We start from the raw sequence: 21738 nt of genomic DNA, 5'->3' as shown, positions 1-21738 counted from the left end.
AATGGTAAAGGGATCAATTCAACAAGAAGAGCTAAGTTTCTTAAATATATATTCACCCAATACAGGAACACCCAGATTCATAAAACAAGTTCTTACAGACGTACAAAGAGACTTAAACTCCTACACAATAATAGTGAGAGACTTTAATACTCCACTGCCAATATTAAACAGATCATTGAGACAGAAAATTAACAAAGATATTCTGGACTTGAACTCAGCTCTGGATCAAGTGGACCTAATAGATAGCTATAGAACTCTCCACCCCAAAACAACAGAATTTACATTCTTGGCGCCACGTGGCACTTACTCTAAAATCAGTCACATAATTGGAAGTAAAACACTCCTCAGTAAATACAAAAGAATGGAAATCAAAACAAATGGTCTCTCAGACCACAGTACAATCAAATTAGAACTCTAGATTAAGAAACTCACTCAAAACCACACAACTGCATGGAAATTGGACAACCTGTTCCTGAATGACTCCTTGGTAAATAATAAAATTAAGACAGAAATCAAGAAGTTCTTTGAAACCAATGAGAACAAAGAGACAACATACCAGAACCTCTGGGACACAGCTAAAGGCACATGAAGAGGGAAATTTATAGCACTAAATGCCCACATCAAAAAGCTAGAAAGATCTCAAATCAACAGCCTAACATCACAACTAAAAGAACTAGAGAATCAAGAGTAAACAAACCCCAAAGCTAGCAGAAGATAAGACATAATCAAGATCAGAGTGACACTGAAGGAGAGAGAGACACAAAAAATCCCTTCAAAAATCAAAGAATCCAGAGGCTGGTTTTATGAAAAGATTAATAAAATAGACCACCAGCTAGACTAATGAAGAAAAGAGAGAAGAATCAAATAGACATGATAAAAAATGATAAAGGGGATATCACCACTGACCTCACAGAAATATAAACAATCAGAGAATACTATAACCACTTTTATGCAAATAAACTAGAAAATCTAGAAGGAATGGACAAACTCCTGGAAACAGACACCCTTCTAAGACTGAACCAGGAAGAAGTTGAATCCATGAATAGACCAATAACAAGTTCTGAAATTGAGGCAGTAATAAATAGCCTACCAACCAAAAAAGCCCAGGGACCAGATGGATTTACAGCTGAATTCTATCAAGAGATACAACGAGGAGCTGGTACCAGTTCTTCTGAGACTATTCCAAACAACTGAAAAGGAGGGGCTTCTCCTTAACTCATTTTATGAGGCCAGTATCATCCTGATACCAAAACTTGGGAGAGATACAGCAAAAAACAAAACTTCAGGCTAATATCCCTGATAAATATAGATGCAAAAATCTTCAATAAAATACTGGCAAACTGAATCCAGCAGCAAATCAAAAAGAGTATTCACCACGATCAAGTTGGCTTCATCTCCAGGATGTAAGGCTGGTTCAACATGTGCAAATCAATAAACTTAATTCATCACATAAACAGAACAAAAGACAAAAACCACATGATTATCTCAGTAGATGCAGAAAAGGCCTTCAAAAAAAAAATTCAACATTCCTTCATGTTAAAATATCTCAATAAACTAAATATTGATGGAACATACCTCAAAATAATAATGTTTCATGACAAACCCACAGCCAATATCAAACTCACTGGGCAAAAACTGGAAACATTCCTTTGAAAACCAGCACAAGACAAGCATGCCCTCTTAACACTCCTATTCAACATAGTGCTGGAAGTTCTGACCAGGATAATCAGGCAATAGAAAAAAATAAAGGGTATTCAAGAAGGAAAAGAGGAAATCATACTATCTCTGTTTGCAGATGACATGATCCTGTATCTAGAAAACCCAGTTGTCTTAGCCCAAAAGCTTCTTAAGCTCATAAATAACTTCAGCAAAGTGTCAGCATATGAAATCAATGTGCAAAAATTGCAAATTTTTCTACACACCAATAATAAATATGCAGAGAGTCAAATCATGAAGGAACTTCCATCATTCACAATTGCTACAAAGAGCATAAGATACTCAGGAATACAGCTAACTTGGGAAGTGAAGGACCTCTTTAAGGAGAATTACAAACCACTACTCAAATAAGAGAAGACACAAACAAGTGTAAAACCATTCCGTGCTCATGGATAGAAAGAATAAATATTGTGAAAATGGCCACACTGCCCAAAGTAATTTATAGATTCAATGCTATTCATTACACTACCACTGACATTTTTCATAGAATTAGAAAAAACTACATTAAAGTTAATATGGAATAAAAAATGAGTCTGTATTATCTAGGCAATCCTAAGCAAAAAGAACAAACCTGGAGGCATCATGCTACCTGACCTCAAACTATACTACGAGGTTACAGTAACCAAAACAGCATGGTATAAAACCAGACACATAAACTAATGGAAACAAATAGAGATCTCAGAAAAAAGACCACACATCTACAACCATCTGATCTTTGAAAAACCTGACAAAAACAAGCAATGGGGAAATGATTCTCTATTTAAATGGTATTGGGAAAGTGGCTAGCCATATAAAGAAAATTGAAACCTGACCCGTTCCTTACACCTTATACAAAAATTAACTCAAGATGGATTAAAGACTTTAATAACCACAACTATAAAAATCCCTATGAGAAAATCTAGGCAATACCATTCAGGACATAGGCATGGGTAAAGATTTCGTGACATAAACATCAAAAGCAACTGCAACAAAAGCAAAATTTGACAAATGGATCTAATTAAACTAAAGAGCTTCTGCACAGCACAAAGAACTATCATCAGAGTGAACAGACAACCTACAGAATGGAAGAAAATTTTTGCAATCTATCCATCTGACAAAGGTCTAATATCTAGAATCTACAAAGAACTTAAATTTACAAGAAAACAACTCCATTAAAAAGTGGGCAAAGGACATGAACAGACACTTCTAAGAGGAGACCTTTATGTGGACAACAAACTTATTAAAAAAAAAGCTCAACATCACTGATCCTTAGAGAAATGCAAATCAAAACCACAATGAAATACCATCTCATGCCAGTCAGAATGGTGATTATTAAAAAGTAGAGAAATAACAGATGATGATGAGGTTGTGGAGAAATAGGAATGCTTTTACACTGTTGGTGAGAGTGTAAATTAGTTCAACCTTTTGGAAGACAGTGTGGCGGTTCCTCAAAGACCTAGAACCAGAGATACCATTTCACCCAGCAATCCCATCACTGGGTATATACTCAAAGGAATACAAATCTTTCTAGTACAAAGATAATGCACACATATGTTAATTGCAGCACTATTCACAATAGCAAAAGACATGGAATCAACCCAAATGCCCATCAATGATAAACTGGATAAAGAAAATATGGTACATATACACCGTGCAATACTATGCAGCCATAAAAAAAAATGAGGTCATGTCCTTTTCAGGGACATGGATGGATTTGATAGCCATTATTTTCAGCAAACTAACACAGGAACAGAAAATCAAACACTGCACATCCTCACTTATAAGTGGAGGTGGAACAATGAGAACACATAGACACAGGGAGGGGAACAACACACACTGGGGTCTGTCAGTGGAGTGGTGGGAGAGGGAGCATCAGGATAAATAGCTAAATAGCTAATGCATGTGGAGTTTGATAGCAAGGTGATGGGTTGATAGGTTCAGCAAACCACCATGGCATATGTTTACCTATGTAACAAACCTGCACACACACACACACACACTGATGTGGGCATGTCAAACACACAGAATGTAACTGAAAGAGTTCTGAACGTCCAAAAGTAAAACTATTTGACCATAAAAATTAATAGAATAGCATTGAATTATAGCTTGAACTATAAACACATATCCATGAGTTAATATAAATAAATAAAACAATGCAGAAGACATAAGTCTCATATGCCAAAGAATTTCAAAGAATTTCAGATGATTTGTGTAGGTAGCCTCAAGGAGAAGCAGCATCCTGATTTGTACTTCCGAAGTGTGGGCAAAGTGGAATGACTTCCTTCCAAAGAGCATAGTATGGACTGGGCGCAGTGGCTCGTGCCTGTAATCCCAGCACTTTGGGAGGCCAAGGTGGGCGGATCACCAGGTCAGGATATGGAGACCAGCCTGGCCAACATGGTGAAACCTCATCTCTACTAAAGATACCAAAAAAAAAAAAAGGCTGGGTGTGGCGGCGTGTGCTGGTAGGCCCAGCTGCTCAGGAGGCTGAGGCGGGAGTTACGTTTGAACCCAGCAGGTGGAGGTTGCAGTGAGCGGAGATCACACCACTGCACTCCAACCTGGCCGAAAGAGCAAGACTCCGTCTCAAAAAATATATAAAAATAAAAATAAAAATTTAAAAAAAGATCATAGTATGGAGAGAGGGAAAAGAAAAAGTTTGCAATGTAGAGCCTGACAAACATGACTTCTTCAAGGTTCTCAATTTCTCAATGTTTATGTTGATAGTCATAAGTCATGTTGATAGTGTGTACTGTTGATATGATAGAATGAGAATGGGAGATTATCTCTGTGCTACTCCTCCCCAAAACTCATAATCCTATTATAATCATAATAGAAACATTTGGTAGGTCCCAATTACTAGATGCTCTACAAAATATCTGAAAAGTACTGCCCCAAACTGTCATCAAAAATAAAGACAACCTAAGAAACTATCAGACTCAATAGGAGCTTAAGGAGACATGATGACTGAATGTGATGTAATATCCTGGATAAGACACTTCAATTAAAAATATATAAAAATAAATCTGAATAAAGTACATGTTTTATTTAGTACCAACATATTGGTCATTGATTAAGCCAGATTATATTAATGTAAGATGTTAAAAATAAGGGAAACTCAATGTGAGGTACACAGAAACTACAATGTTCACAACTTTTCTGTAAATCTAATATTCTAAAGTGAGTATTACGATATTTAAAGGAATAAAAGACTAGGTCCTCCAAATCATGAGCAAGCTCTAGTTACTTATATTGTGCGTGCATAAAGAATATTATTTTTTACTTAATTTAAGTGAAGTAATTCTCCAACACTTCTGTGGTCTAATCAATGAGGTTACATCCTGTTCTGCTTCATGGCTACAGGAGTCTGACAGCCACAAAGTCTACCCCATAATTTAGGAAAGTAAGTCTAGAAAGATTAAAGCAATCACCCTCATCCCTAAGATTTAATGATGCTCAATAAAGATATAAGGGAAATTCATAAAAGAGGACATTACCACGAGTTAGCCAATATTATATGAATCTTTAACTGCAGAAAACAAATGCTTTTTCAAAACATAGTTATTAAGATTGCAGTCCTGCTGGTAAATGTTATACTCAGCAAACATGAGAGGTGATATTTCTTTTCCACTGGACACTGAAGTCACCAATACCTTAATTCTGTTTGCTAAAGATACTGCCTTTAGTACAAAAACAGGGATACCAATAGTGAAACATTCATTTTTAGGTTCCAAAATACTCTTCTTATTACATAATATGAGTTTTTGAGAGTTGGGTTATAATACATAACTCAGAATAAACAAAATAAAGGAATATGTGGCACTGGTAAATATACTTTCTACATAAAGAGAAGTCAATTCACTTAACCTTGAAATATCAATAAGATTGAATTCTTGTTGTAATCCTATACTCTAACATTATTTGTAACTGAAAACCATGAAAACTAGCAATACTTATTTTTATAGCAGAATAGAAACAAAAATATTAAAACTGAAGAAATTAGAATCAATGTTTACTTCATATAGTGAAGAAACAGATGAACCTAGATGTATAACATAAGGTCTTTCATCTTAGAGTGGTAGACAATGGCATATTTCATAATAATCTCTATTGCATCTAAGGGAAAGGGTAACAGTATTTTTGTATTAAGAATAAAAATCTTTTACAGTGCCTTCCCTGGGGACAAGGTTTTAAGATTTTCTTTTCCTAGTTGTATGCTAACCCTCTTAAAATCATAGCAGATACAATCAGTTTTTGAAATGCCCTTTATAACTGTCAAAGTAGATAAAATTACAGATTTGTTGGATCTCTAGTGTGATGTCATAAAATCGCATTTGCTCCAGCAAGAGTTATTATCTGTCTTTTTTTGACAGCGTGTTTCACATGATCAGCAAGAGGATCATGGGAATAGTTAAATGGACATTTAGAAATAAAAATATCCTTGAATTTTAGTAGGAAATCTATGAGAAACTAAGAACCATGCTAAGAAGATTTTTTAAGGGTACTATGATAAGAATTTTAACAATAAATGTTTTGAAAGTATGAACAGAAATACCAATTTTTGTATTCACATATTTGACATTGTGGCAATTTACTATCTTTACATATCTCCATTTGATTGTCAAGTTTATAGTAAAAGTTTTTGAGTTAAATATTATATTTTCATAGCATTGTGCATATGCAGGTAAGAATATATCATGATAGATTTATTCATTCAATTGACAATATCAAGCCAATTTTGGCCTTTTAAAAAGAATGATGTTATAGACATTCATTCTAATGTTATGTACATGTCATGTATATTGGTTCTAATGCACACATGATAAATTTTATCCAGTGCGTAGCCCCAGCAGTGAAAATACAGGGTCATTAAATGTGTGCCTTAAAATCGATTAATCTTGTTGTTTTACAAAATCATAATGTAATTAGGTTTAGCACTATCAAAATATATAGAAGTTCCAATTATGCCATATTATTGCCATTACTTGGTACTGTTAAACTTTATAAAATTTACCAATTTTGTTGGTATATAATAGTATATATTCACCATATAAATTTGCATTTTCCTGATAAGTAATGAGGGTTAGAAAGTCAAGCAACTTTTCGTACCTTAGTTTGGCCTTTTGGTCAGCCTTATTTGTGAAGTTTCTTTGAAATTATTTTACTCATAAAATAATTTTGTGAGTAAAATATTTATTAAAAAAATTATTTTACTCATAAAATAATTGCATGTCCTTTCATAAATTGATTTGTAGGAGTTCTTTATATATTCTATTTTATTTTCTTAATACATTTCATTTTGCATATTTAAGATATGCAACATAATAAAATATTCATATACATGTATGTGTATTTATATTGCAATCTCATGTTGAATATAAACATTTTTAAAGGGTCAAGTACATGGAGATAGATAACAAAATAGTTGTTTTTAGGGTCAGAGTGGAGGAAGAAAATGGGAGAACGTAGGTCAAAAGATTATGTATTAATAACAATAATTTTCATGTTATGGATTAGATGTTTGACTTGTTCATCCCACGTATTTGCTGCCTTGAATCCTTTGACCTATATTCACCCATTTTCTCCCCTCTACTCTGACCCTAATAACAACTGATTTTTTTCTTTATGTAATTGACCTTTTAAAAATGTCAATATGTTTAGATTCAACATATGAAATCATGTCTTATTTTTCTTTCTATATCTGGCTTATTTTATTTAGCCTAATGTCCTTCTGGTCTATTCACGTTGTGACAAATAGTAGAGTTTTCTCTTTTTTTAAGGCTGGAAGATATTCCATTGCATATGCAGTATATATCTCCATTTCTTTATCCATTTATCCATGGGTAGATACTTACATTGTTTCCATATTTTGACTACTGTGAATAAGGTTGCAAAGAACATGAGAGTGCAAATACTTTTACAAAGTGTTGATCTCATTTTCTTTGAGTATGTACCCAGAAGAGGGATTTCTAGGTCTTATGGCGGTTCTATTTTTAATTTTTTAGGACATTACATACTATTTCCTATAATGGCTGCACCAATCTACATTCCCAGCAACAGTGTATAAGAGTTCCTTTTTCTCCATACCATCACCAATACTTCTTATGTCTTGATTTTTGGCAACAGCTATGCTAAGAAGTGTGAGATGGTATCTTATAGTGGCTTTAATTTGCATTTATCTGATGATTAGTGATGCTGAGCACATTTATACATATCTGTTGGAGATTTTAATGTCATCTTTGAAACAATGTCTATTCAAGTTTTTGGTTCATTTTAAAATCAGGTTATGCATTTTCTTGCTGTTGAGTTGTAAGCATCCTTTAAAAACGTTGGATATTAATTCCTTATGTAGATATATGGCTTTCAAATATTTTTTGCTCTATGTTGCCTTTCATTTTGTTAATTGTTACCTTTCCTTTGCAGAAGCTTTATCATTTATTTATTTATTTATTTTATTATTTAAGTTCTAGGGTACATGTGCGTAATGTGCAGGTTTGTTACATAAGTATACTTGTGCCATGTTGCCGTGCTGCACCCATCAATTCATCAGCACCCATCAACTTGTCATTTACATCAGGTATAACTCCCAATGCAATCCCTCTCCCCTCCCCACTCCCCATGATAGGCCCCGGTGTGTGATGTTCCCCTTCCCGAGTCCAAGTGATCTCATTGTTCAGTTCCCACTTATGAGTGAGAACATGCGGTGTTTGGTTTTCTGTTCTTACGATAGTTTGCTGAGAATGATGGTTTCTAGCTGCATCCATGTCCCTACAAAGGACACAAACTCATCCTTTTTTATGGCTGCATAGTATTCCATGGTGTATCTGTGCCACATTTTCTTAATCCAGTCTGTCACTGATGGACATTTGGGTTGATTTCAAGTCTTTGCTATTGTGAATAGTGCCACAATAAACATACGTGTGCGTGTGTCTTTATAGCTGCATGTATCATTTATTTATTTTGACTTTTCTAGTCTGAACTTCTGGTGTGATTTCTAAGAAATCATTGCCAAGACGAATGTCAAGAGTTTTTCCCCTGTGTTTTCTTCTAAAATTTTATGGTTTCAAATCTTATATTCATTCTTATATCCATTTTGAGTTTATTTTGGTGTATGGCATAACACAAAGATCCAATTTTATTCTTTAGCATGTGAAAATTCAGTTTTCCCAGCAACATTTATTGAGGAGACTATTCTTTCCTCATTGTGTCTTTTTGGTGCTCTTGTCAAAAATTAGTTGAGCACATGTATGTTTAGATTTATTTCTAGGATTTCTGTTCTGTTCCCCTGGTCTGTGTGTCTATTTTTATAGCAGTATTATACTTTTTGGTTGCCATAGCTTTGGAATATAATTTTAAATCAAGAAGTATGATTCTTCTAAATTTGCTTTTTTTCCTTCAGAATTGCCATGGCTATTTGAAGTCTTTTGTGGTTTCATACATATTTTACAATTGTTTTATCTATTTCTGTGAGGAATGCCATTTGGATTTGGATAGGAATTGCTTTGAATCAATATATTGCTCTATGTAGTATGGACATTCTTCCAATCCATTAGCATGAAATACCTTTCCATTCATTTGTGTCTGATATCTGTCATCCATGTTTTATAGTTTTTAATGTATGAGTCTTCAAACTCATTGGTTAAATTTATTTCTAAGTATTTTTATTTTTGATGCTATCTTAAATGGAGTTGTTTTCTTGATTTTTTTTTTTTTGGGTCAGGTCATTATTTGTGTATAGAAATTCTACTAATTTTTGCTTGTTGATTTTGTATTTTGCAAATTTACTGAATTCACTTCTTATATCTAACAGGTTTTTTGGTGAAATATTCAGGATTTTCTACACACAGGATTTATGTCATCATCAAATAGAACTAATTGTACATTTTCCTTTCCAATAAGGATTTTTTTGTTTGTTTGTTTCTTTTTCTTGTCTATCTGCTTTTGGTAGTTCTTCCAGTACTATGTTGAATAGAAGTGGTGAGAGTGGGCATCTTTGCCTTGTACCAGATCTTAGAGGAAAAACTGAAAGTTTCCCCTCATTGATTATGATGTTAGCTCTGGGTTTTTCATGAATGACTTTATTACGTTGAGAATACTTTTATTTTATACTTAGCGTTAAGTTATTTTACCAAGAACAGACGTTGAAATTTCTCAAATGCACTTTCTGCATACATTGATAAGATCATGTTTTTTTTTTTTTTCAGTCTGTTAATGTAATACATCACATTGATTGATTTACATATGTTAAACCAGCCTTGCATGTGAGGAATAAATTTCATTTGATCATGTTGTGTAATATTTTTAATGTGTTGTTGGATGCAGTTTGCTAATATTTTATTAAAGATTTTTGCTTCAGTGTGCCTCAGAAATATTGGCTTATGTATTTTTTCTTTTCTTGTGTTGTTTTTACATACTTCATGTATCAAGGTGATGCTGGCCACGTACAATGTGTTATCAAGTATTCTTTCCAGGTCTATTTCTTGGAAGAATGTAAGAAAATATCAGTATTAACCCTTATTCGAAAATTTTGCTGAATTCAGTGTGAAGCTGATAGTGACAGGAGACAGACAAATTCCCAGGCAGAGACAGATCCCTGCTTAAACTTGACCTTCAAGCCAAGGACAGTATGAAGCCTGAAAACCAAACTACTAGCTCTGAACGGAGTCCGTGTACTGGAGTGAGAATTTCCATAACTGTTTGCCCACTCTTTACCTATTGTTTTTTTCTGAATAATGCTTTTTAGTCAATCGAATGTTGCTTTCTCCAAGACTACCTACAACCCACACTTCCTCATCCCAAGCCCATAAAAAAACCCAGATTCAGCCTCACAGATGGCTACCCACTTTTGGGCCCCCTCTTGCTGCGAATAGCTTTTCTTTCACACAATAAAATTATATTCTGCCTTACTCACGCTCTGGTGTTGGCATATCTTATTCCTATTGGTCACAGGACAAGAACCTGTAACTTGCTGAACTGTGGGAGCAAAAAGAACTGTAACACCCCCTGTTAACACTCCTGCTTCCCTAGCTGTGGGCAGGGGGAGTGAAAAAGCTGTAACACTGTGTCCCACACATTGAAAAACAGGAAAGAAGCCACTGGGCACCACTCTCTCCTGCTGAGCAACAGGAGTGAAGAAGTGAAGCCACTGGACACCACTCCTTCCCACTAACTGAACTGTGGCAGCAGAAAAGCCACAAGAAAGCCATCTGGTCCTGAGCTGATTTTCTTGAGAGATTTTAATCACTACTTTAAACTTTTTGGTTTTTATTAGTATGTTAAGTCTTTCCTTTGCCTTCTTATTCAACCTTAGTATGTTGTATTCTTCTAGAAATTTATCGGTGTTCTCTAGGTTCCAAAATTGTTGGCATATAACTGTTCATAATCATCTTTTATAATTATTATTTTTTCTGAGGCATCTGCTGTAATGATTACACTTTCATATCTGATTTTATATATTTGAGTCTTCTCTCTTTTTTCTTAGTGTAGCTAAATGTTTCTTCATTTTTTTTAATCTAGTTTTATTGACTTTTTTCCTGTGGTTTTTCTATTTTCTATTTTATTATTTCTGTCCTGTTATTTATTCTTCTTTCTGCTGTGTGTTTAGTTTGTCCATTTTCTAGTTTCTTCTGGCATAATTTCAGCCTGTGTATTTGGAATCTTACTTTTATTTTTAATGTAGGTATTTATTGGTATACATTTCCTTCTTAAAACTGCTTTGACTGCATCCCGTAGTTTTTGGTGTGTTGTGTTTCTTTTGTTATGTGACCTAAGATATTTTTAAATATCTCTTTTGATTGCTTCCTTCATTGTTCACATGCATGTTGTTTCATTTCCACATATTTAAAAATATCTTCTATTATCAATTTTTAGTTTCATGCCATTGTGGTTAGAAATAGTACTTGGTATTTTGATTATCATAACTTAGCTAAGACATGTTTTATGGCCTACCAGATAACCTGTTTTGGAGAATATTCCATGAACACTAAAAAAGAATGTTGGCCGGGCGCGGTGGCTCACGCCTGTAATCCCAGCACTTTGGGAGGCCGAGGCGGGCGGATCACAAGGTTAGGAGAATGAGACCACGGTGAAACCCCGTCTCTACTAAAAATAGAAAAAATTAGCCGGGCGCAGTGGCGGGCGCCTGTAGTCCCAGCTCCTCGGGAGGCTGAGGCAGGAGAATGGCGTGAACCCGGGAGGCGGAGCTTGCAGTGAGCCGAGATTGTGCCACTGCACTCCAGCCTGGGCGACAGAGCGAGACTCCGTCTCAAAAAAAAAAAAAAAAAAAAAATGTGCATTCTGCTGCTGTTACATGGACAATTCTGTATATATCTGTTAGGTCCATGTTGTCGAAAATGCATTTCCATCATTCTAACCTGGCAGAAGTCAAAGACGAAGAGAGAATTTTATAAGCAGCAAGAGAAAAAGGTTAAGTCACATGTAAATGAATCCCCATTAGAATATCAGCAGATCCCTTGTAGTCCAGGAGAGAATAGGATAATATATTTAAGTGCTGAAAGAGAAAAGAAATCTTTCAGACAATAACACTATACCCAACAAAGCTGGCCTTCAGAAATGAAGGAGAAAAAATTCTATCCCAGGAGAGCAAATGTTGAGGCAGTTCATCATCACGAGTCCTGCTTAATAGGAAATACTTTAAAAAGTTTTCCAAGTGAAAATAAAAGAACACTAATTACTAACATAAAAACATATGAAAGCATAAAATATATTGACAAAGGTAAATGCTGCTGTTATATGGAAATAAATTTCTAAAGAATTCCTTAGAAATTTATTTCCACGGGTTGGGCTCAGTGGCTCACGCCTGTAATCCCAGCACTTTGGGAGACCCAGATAGGCGGATCACTTGAGATCAGGAGTTCAAGAATAGCCTGGCCAACATGGTGAAACTCCATCTCTACTTAAAAAAAACCAAAGAACTAGCAGGGTGTGGTGGCACACACCTGTAATCCCAGCTACTCGGGAGGCTGAGACAGGGGAATTGCTTGAACCTGGGAGGCACAGGTTGTGGACAGCCACTGCACTCTAGTCTGGGTGAAAAGGTGAGACTCTGTCTCAAAAAAAACTTATTTTCATGTAACAGCAGCATTTCTTTTTGTCAATAAATTTATTTTCTTATTAATTTTTAATCTTGTTTCTCTGTTCATTGTTGAAAGTGGGATATTGAAGTCCCCTACTATTCCTATATTTCCATCTATTTCTTTCATGCCCATTCACACTTGCTTTACATATTTGGGTGAATCAATGTTTACTACTTACTTATATATTTATCATTGCAAACAATTATATGTTTATAACAATTATACATTTATAACTGTTATAATATATAACATGTATGTTATATAACATAATATAATAAAACATGTTATATAACATAACATAAAATGTTATGTTATAATATGTTATAGAATGTTATAACATATAACATGTTATAATGCAATATGACATAATATATAGTATATATAATATATAAAGTATCATAACATATGTTACAATGTAATATAACATATATAATATATAACAATGCTATAACATATAACATGTGTTATATATGTAATATATGCAATATATAATTTATATATTATATATGTAATATATGTAATGTACATATATATTATATGTCATATATAATTATATATTATATAAATCATATAAATATATAATTATTATATATATAATAAATATATAATTATTATATGTATAATAAATATATAATTATTATATAATTATATATTTATAGTTGTTTTGCCCTCTGATGAATTAACCTTTTTGTCATTAAATGACCCCCACTGTCTCATATCACAATTTTGACTTGAAGCATATTTTATCGCATGTAAATGTAGCCATTTGTGCTCTCTCTTGTTTACCATTTACGTGGAATATCATCTAACTGTTCACTTTCAGCCTATGTGTGTCATGAAGGCTAAAGTAGGTCTCTTGTAGATATTACATAGTTAGATTCTATTTTTCATCTGTTTAGCCACACTGTGCCTTTGGATTGGAGATGGGTAAGAACTTAACTACTACAATTTTGTTAGGTTTTCTGGTTGTTCTGTTAAATCATTTGTTTCTTTCTTCCTCTCGTCACTTATCTAGGTGATTTAGTGTTTTTCTGTAGTACTAAGTTTTGATTCATTTGTCTTTATTATTTGTGTATCTGCTGTAGGTTTCTTGCTATGTGGTTGTCAGTGAAGTTTACATAAAACATGTTATAGTTACAAGAGACTATTTTACACTTATAACAACTTAACTTTGGTTGTGTATCAGAAGCCTAGACTTCTACCCTCCCATCTACAATTTATATTTTTGACATCATAATTTATATCATTTTATATTATATATTTCTTATTTTAGGTATTATTATAGTTTTGACTTGTAACCTTCATATTAGATACATATATATGATTTATAGGCCACCATAACAGTATCAGAGCATTCTGAATTTGACTATATATTTACCTTTATCTGTAAATTTTATACTTTTATGTTTTTCAGTTAGTAATTACTGTTCTTTTGTTTTCACTTTGAAACACTTTTTAAAGCATTTCTTGTAAAGCAGGTCAAGTGGTAAATTCCCTCAACTTTTCTTGTCTGGGAAAAACTTTCTCCTTCATTTCTGAAGACCAGCTTTGGGTATAGTGTTCATGTCAGAAATATATATATTTTTTATTTTAGCACTTAAATATACCATCCTATTCTCTCCTAGCCTACAAGGTTTCTGCTGATATTCTAATAGGTATTCCTTACATGTGACTTAACCTTTTTGTCTTGCTGCTTTTAAAATTCTCTCTTCGTCTTTGACTTTTGACAGTTTAATTATAGTGTACTTTGGAGGAGGCTTCTTTGGGTTGAGTCTGTTTAGTGATATTTGAGTTGCATGGATCTAGATGTTCACATCTCTTCTAAGACTTGGGAAGTTTTGAGAAATTATTGTATTAAAAAATCTTTCTGTTTCTATCTTAATCTCCTCTCTTTCTAAAACTCCCATAATGGAAAAGTTTGTTCACTTAATAATGTCACATGAGTCCTGAAGACTGTCTTCACTCTTTTTCATTAATTTTTTTCTCTTTTTGCCTCTTACTGGGTAATTTCAAAAGATCTATCTTCAAGTTTAGAGATTATTTCTTCTGCTTGATCTAGTCTGCTATTCAAGCTCTCCATAATATTTTTATTTTGATTCGTTGAATTCTTTAGCTTCATGATTTCCATTTGACTCCTTTTAGAAAAACCTGTCTCTGTTGAGGTTTTCATTCAGATCATGATTTTTTTTTCGGATTTTGTTGAATTCTCTCTCTGTATTCTCTTATATCTCATTGAGTTTTTTTTAACACTATTATTTTCAATTCCCTCTCCGGCAATTCCTTTTTTTTTTCTTTGGATCAGTTCTAGAGAATAATTATGTTCCTTTGGTGGTGTCATGTTTCCTTGTTTTGTCATGTTTCACGTGTCCCTGCTTTAATGTTTATGCCTCTGGTGGAATAATCACCTCTTTGAAACTTTACAGAGTGACTTTCATAGGGAAAGAGCTTCACCTGCAAATGGATCTTACTGTGCTGGTTGGGAAGTGTGTGGTGGCTCTGGTTCTGAATGGATGCAGCAGTGTAGCCTCTGTGCAGATTCTTTAGTCATAATCAATGTCAGCAATGCCTATGGGTGCCTCAGTGGCCTAAGATGTAGGAGTTTGTAGCAGTGGTGGTGACAGTGTAGATTGTTAGGGTCCTCGGTGGCAAGCGTTCTTGGGATTCTCCTGTCTTCATTTTCCCCACATATGGAGTCTTAACTGAAAGGATCCTTCTTAGTGTTAGGTCTGATAGCTCACAGGCAGCTGTAACAGCATGGGGTTTTAGGATATAGATGCTCAGAGTGCTTATGGAGCTGGGGTTTGGGGCTCAGCATCGCACAAATCTATTGTGGCACCTGAGTTTTGGGGTTCAGGTTTACTCTCTGAAGCAGGGTTGGATTCAGAATGCTCACAAAAACAGAGTCTGACTCTGAGCCGCCTCCAAGCAGCTCAGGCCCAGGAGGTTGGATTGCCACTGTGATTCTGACCATAGGGGACAGAGTACAAAATTGCCTTGGTACAAAGAAGAAGAAGGAATGCTCTCTAGATTTTGGCCCAGGGAGCAGATGCAACTCAGAAATATTAGCTAATATGGCACAGTGGCAACTCAGGCCTCAGGGTATAAAGCCTTATGTAGTGGTGACTCTGGATCCCAGGATTATGGGACATGACAGTATCCCAGATTCTGTAAGGCCAGGTGCAGTGGCAGTAAGGAAAACAGAATAGTAGAACACAGCTATTGCTTGGACCCAGGGGAGTAGGGAGCAACACAATGATGCCAGTTTCAGAGAGGCAGGGTACTAGTTATCTGGCCTGTAGGACATGGTGTCTGAGCTCAGACAACACTCTGTTTCCCTCGGACATGAGGAGCCACTTCGGCTTAGCCCTGGGAAATATGTCTGCTTAGCCCAGCCAAGGTACTGATTTCCTAGCAGGTGATGTGCTGCTTCAGCTTAGGCCTAGTGGGCTTGGCTGCTCTGGAGAGAGGGCATCACTTCGGCTCAAGCACAGGGGGTGTGACTACTTTGAGTAGCAAAGACATCATTTCCTGAGGAGGCAAGATGCCACTTCAGCTCAGGAACCAGGGCTTGCGACTGCTCTGGGAGGCCAAGGCAACATTTCCTGGAGAGACAGTGCACCGCTTCAGCTCAGGCCCCAAGGGCAAGACCACAGCAGCAATTGGGAAATACAGACGGAGTGGCTCTGTAACAGCTTGGTCCCATGGGGTGGGGTGTAGCAGCAGCTCAACTTGGAGATGGCAGGCTCCCAGACAGGGGTAGTTCAGAGATGAAAGGGCACTGTGGTTAATTGCCCCCAGAGCAGGCCATACCAACCATGAGGGGTGGAGCGCAGTGCTGGCTGTGTCTCTGGTGGGAGCGCAGCTTTGGGAAATCCAGAAAGCTCCCTCAGCTGGGCTTAGCACTCGCAAGGACTGCAGGAGTGCCCAGTGGTGAAGTCTGTGGATGTTCAAGGTGGTGATGGGGGATGCAAGGCTTCTTTTGGTTCCCTTTTCCCGGCAGGGAGAAGTACTTCCTGGTTCTGAGGTGATCCTCGCCAGGAGACAGGGTGGCCAAGGCAAAGTGTTTTCTTCCATTCTCTATGTGGCCATTCTGGCTTTCTATGTTGCACAGAATTTTCACTACTTCTTTGATGCAATTTTGTATCCTTCTTTAACTATTTTCATCAAAATGTAGTTTGTTCATTTCTTTGAATGTCTTTGTGGTGTTGGGTGGGGAAAAGAGGTAGGGGCATCTAGTAAGGTATATGGGTAATGTAACTTCTCTCACTACATATTATGTATACAAGTCATTATTATGCCAGGTACTTGTGTTATAAATATTTTTAAAAATTCTTTATCTTGCTTTTTAACTGCATTAATTCAGTCTTTTAATGAATAGTTTTTATTCTAGTTTAATTTGTGTACCAATTCCTCTGTTATTTAGTTTGTATCGTATTTAAGAATTCTTCCCTAACCTGAGTTCATGAAGACACTGCATGATTTGAAACAGATCTTTGTGTTTGGTAGGAGCTAGTGGTCCAATTTAATTTTATTTTTTATCTGTGAACTATAATCGCCCAGACTATTCACTGAAATATCTATTCTTCCCCCACAGATAACCCAATGTTGCTCTGTAATATATCAAATGTCTATATACCTTTGGTTTACTTCAGAATTAATGGAATAAACAGGACATCCATGCTTAGCTTCAGCAATTGGCTGGTTATAGAATGCCAATATTTGAGGAAACCATGGTGTACTTTCATGGATTATGTGCAAGGAAAGTAGAGAATTGATAATACAATCATTAAGAATATTGGATCTGAAGTCAGACTGGCTTAAAATTCTGCCTCTATCATTAACTATCTGGGTGATCTTATGCAATTCATTTGTGCTTCTTGTGCTTCAGTTTCTTATTCATTGGAATAGGGATAATAATAATAGCTAATATTTAAAGGGATCTTATGTGTCAGGCCCTGTTTGAAGTTATATATATATATATACACACACACACATATATATGTTTGTATGTGTGTGTGTGTAGGTAGGTAGGTAGATAGATAGATAGATAGATAGTTATCGAATTCTTACAACATACTGGGAAACCCTACAACTATTACATTCATTTGACAAGCCTGTCACTTCTCCATGAATATTCATTTAGTAAAGTGTAGTAGCTGGGATTCATAATCAGCTTGGCTCCAGAATCTGTATTTTTAACCATGAAGAAAAAAAACTAAACTTTGTTCTCATAAAAGTTGCTTCAGTTGGAGAATTGTTTGTTACTGCATTATAAACTACAAAAAGATGGTGAATACTTTGGTCTTTCTCTAATCATTTGTATTTTAATATATAATACCATTATATTCTAATGTGTAATCCAAAAATCTGGGAATCATCTTTATTATGTTCTTGGCCCTCTTTCTCCATACCTATTCCATCACAGCATCCTATTAATTTTAACTAATTTGAAACTATCTTTTCTACCTCTGTAGAAAAAAATCCCGTATTTTTTCATCTATACAAGTATATTCTTAAGAGTTCACACTATGGGTACCCTTTTCACTCTTCTACTCCTCATTCTCACTCCAAAGTTAGAGTGATCTTTTAAAAATTCAACTATCATCATGATATGTATTATCTGAGAATAACATTCTAGCCTGTTCCCATTAATTAGGAGGGAGAATACCTGTACATTATAGAACACCATGAATGCAGATGTTGATACTGGGAAAAGAGGGATGTAATTCCGAAGCTAGGGCTGGTGGTGAAAAAGAATATTAACATTTAAACTGAGTTTAACTTCCTGTTTTGCCACCAGCTAGCTATGTATCGTTGGATAAATCATTAACTCCCTCCAGTTACCTCATCTTTAAAGTGTGTACTTAGATGAGATAATTATTAAAACACAATATTACCTTGAAATTTTCTGATTATATTTTAAGATAACTTGAAGGGAAAAAGACAACTTCGCTCATATTGGAAAACTCAGATTTGTAAATGTTTTAAACAAATGGACTATAATTTGATTTATGGACGTAAACATGTAAGCTGAATGGCTATTTCGTAAGATATTGAAAGGTCAATTTAATATTCTCAAAACCAAAATCATAAGTACATCTTTCAACTTTAAAAAGACTAGAAATTCAATTTTGTTATATGTATATATATATATTTATATCAAGCATTCATTGAACATTTGCCACTCTCCTTTTATCCATTCTTTTGTTCTTTGTTGACATTTACAAGGGCAAATTTTCTTTTTTCCCCTTTGTCTTCAAACAAATTGTGACAACAACAAATGTGAGTATTTTTAGATGTGATTTAGAGGATAGTAGTCTATTAGATATTTGCTTCTGACCCTATCTCCAATAAAATTAAATTGATGTCATTGACAAGTAGTAGTATTTGACAGATGTGTTTATCAAGATTGTTGGTATTACTGTGGATGGCTCATGGGAGTGACAGTAGGAGTGATGGTATGAAACTGAGCCAATGAAATTGCAGCCTGCATATCAGGACAAATACCTTAACAGTACTGTAACCTCTTTGGGGAAGTCGCAAAAGATCTGTTTTTTTTTTTTTTTTTCCTTTTTTTTTCTTTTCTTTTTTTTAGTACATTCGAAACTTGTATCTGTCTAGTGAAGTTGGGTGGTGAAAACAGACTTATGAATCCCTTTTCATATTCACTGCTTCTCAGTTGAAACAGAGTCACAATTCTGAAACTAATTTTCTAGGAAAAATCTTGGTGTTGCTTTTGATGCCTTTTATCCTTATATGTAGTCTGGCAAAACTTTTGTTTGCTGACTTAATTATGTAACTTTTCATGACTCCATTTACTGAATTAATTACTTATTCAATTCTTTATTAATAATGAAGGAAATGTCTTCCACAGATACATTCTGGCAATGTATTAACTTGACTGCTACAGCATGTTACACTACTTGCCATTTTATTTTTACATGTGACTATCAGTCATTAAACGTATGTACCAACCATAAGAATTATTGTGGAAGGCAGGATAATGGTTCCCCCACACCAATATGTCCACAACCTAATCCTAGGAACCTGTAAGTATGTTTCTTGCATAGCAAAAGAGACTTTGCAGATATAATCAAGGTTAATGTCTTTGACATGGGGAGATTATCATGAATCATACCATTTTGCACCATCTAATCACACGAGTTTGTAAAAGCAAGAAACATTTCTGGGTTGTTTTCAGAGAAAGAACGTTAGAGAGATGAAACATTTTTGGCTTTGAAGATGGAGGAAGTGTACCACAAACCAACGAATGCAGGCAACTTCTAAAACATAGAAAAGGCAAGAGAACAGATTCTTTCCTAGAGCTTCCAGTAAAGAATGCAGCCCTGTAATGCCTTGATTTTAGCTCAGTGATATTCATGTCAGACTTCTAACTTACAGAGCTGAAAAATCATTTGCACTGTTTTAAGTCACTAACTTTGTGACAATTCGTTACAGCAGCAATAGAAAACTAATAAAATATGTTGTATCTTTGTTCTCATTGGTTTCAAAGATACAACATACCAGAATCTTGGGACACATTTAAAGCAGTGTGTAGAGGGAAATTTATAGCACTAAATGCCCACAATAGAAAGCAGGAAAGATCTAAAATTGACACCCTAACATCACAATTAAAAGAACTAGAGAAGCAAGAGCAAACACATTCAAAAGCTAGCAGAAGGCAAGAAATAACTAAGATCAGAGCAGAACTGAAGGAGATAGAGACACAAAAAACCCTTCAAAAAATCAATGAATCCAGGAGCTGGTTTTTTGAAAAGATCAACAAAATTGATAGACCGCTAGCAAAACTAATAAAGAAGAAAAGAGAGAAGAATCAAATAGACACAATAAAAAATGATAAAACGGATATCACCACCAACCCCACAGAAATACAAACTACCATCAGAGAATACTATAAACACCTCTACACAAATAAACTAGAAAACCTAGAAGGAATGGATAAATTCCTGGACACTTACACTCTCCCAAGACTAAACCAGGAAGAAGTTGAATCCCTGAATAGTAGACCAATAGCAGGCTCTGAAGTTGAGGCAATAATTAATAGCCTACCAACCAAAAAGTTTCCAGGACCAGATGGATTTACAGCCGAATTCTACCAGAGGTACAAAGAGGAGTTGGTACCATTCCTTCTGAAATTATTCCAATCAATAGAAAAAGAGGGAATCCTCCCGAACTCTTTATGAGGCCAACATCACCCTGATACCAAAGTCTGACAGAGGTAGAACAAAAAAGAGAATTTTAGACCAATATCCCTGATGAACATTGATGTAAAAGTCCTCAATAAAATACTGGCAAACCAAATCCGGCAGCACATCAAAAGCTTATCCACCATGATCAAGTGGGCTTCATCCCTGGGATGCAAGGCTGGTTCAGCATACGCAAATCAATAAATGTAATCCAGCGTATAAACAGAACCAAAGACAAAAACCACATGATAATCTGAATAGATGCAGAAAAGGCGTTTGACAAAATTCAACAGCCCTTCATGCTAAAAACTCTCAATAAATTTGGTATTGATGGAACGTATCTCAAAATAATAAGAGCTACTTATGACAAACCCACAGTCAATATCATACTGAGTGGGCAAAAACTGGCACAAGACAGGGATGCCGTCTCTCACCACTCCTATTCAACATAGTGTTGGAAGTTCTAGCTAGGGCAATCGGGCAAGAGAAAGAAATAAAGGGTATTCAGGTAGGAAAAGAAGAAGTAAAATTGTCCCTGTTTGCAGATGACATGATTGTATATTTAGAAAACCCCATTGTCTCAGCCCAAAATCTCCTTAAGCTGATAAGCAACTTCAGCAAAGTCTCAGGATACAAAATCAATGTGCAAAAATCACAAGCATTCTTATACACCAATAACAGATAAACAGAGCCAAATCATGAATGAACTCCCATTCACAATAGCTTCAAAGAGAATAAAA

The sequence above is a fragment of the Chlorocebus sabaeus genome, chromosome 11 (assembly GCF_047675955.1).
Source record: "Chlorocebus sabaeus isolate Y175 chromosome 11, mChlSab1.0.hap1, whole genome shotgun sequence".
NCBI lineage: Eukaryota > Metazoa > Chordata > Mammalia > Primates > Cercopithecidae > Chlorocebus > Chlorocebus sabaeus.
Note: the sequence above shows the minus strand (reverse complement) of the source record.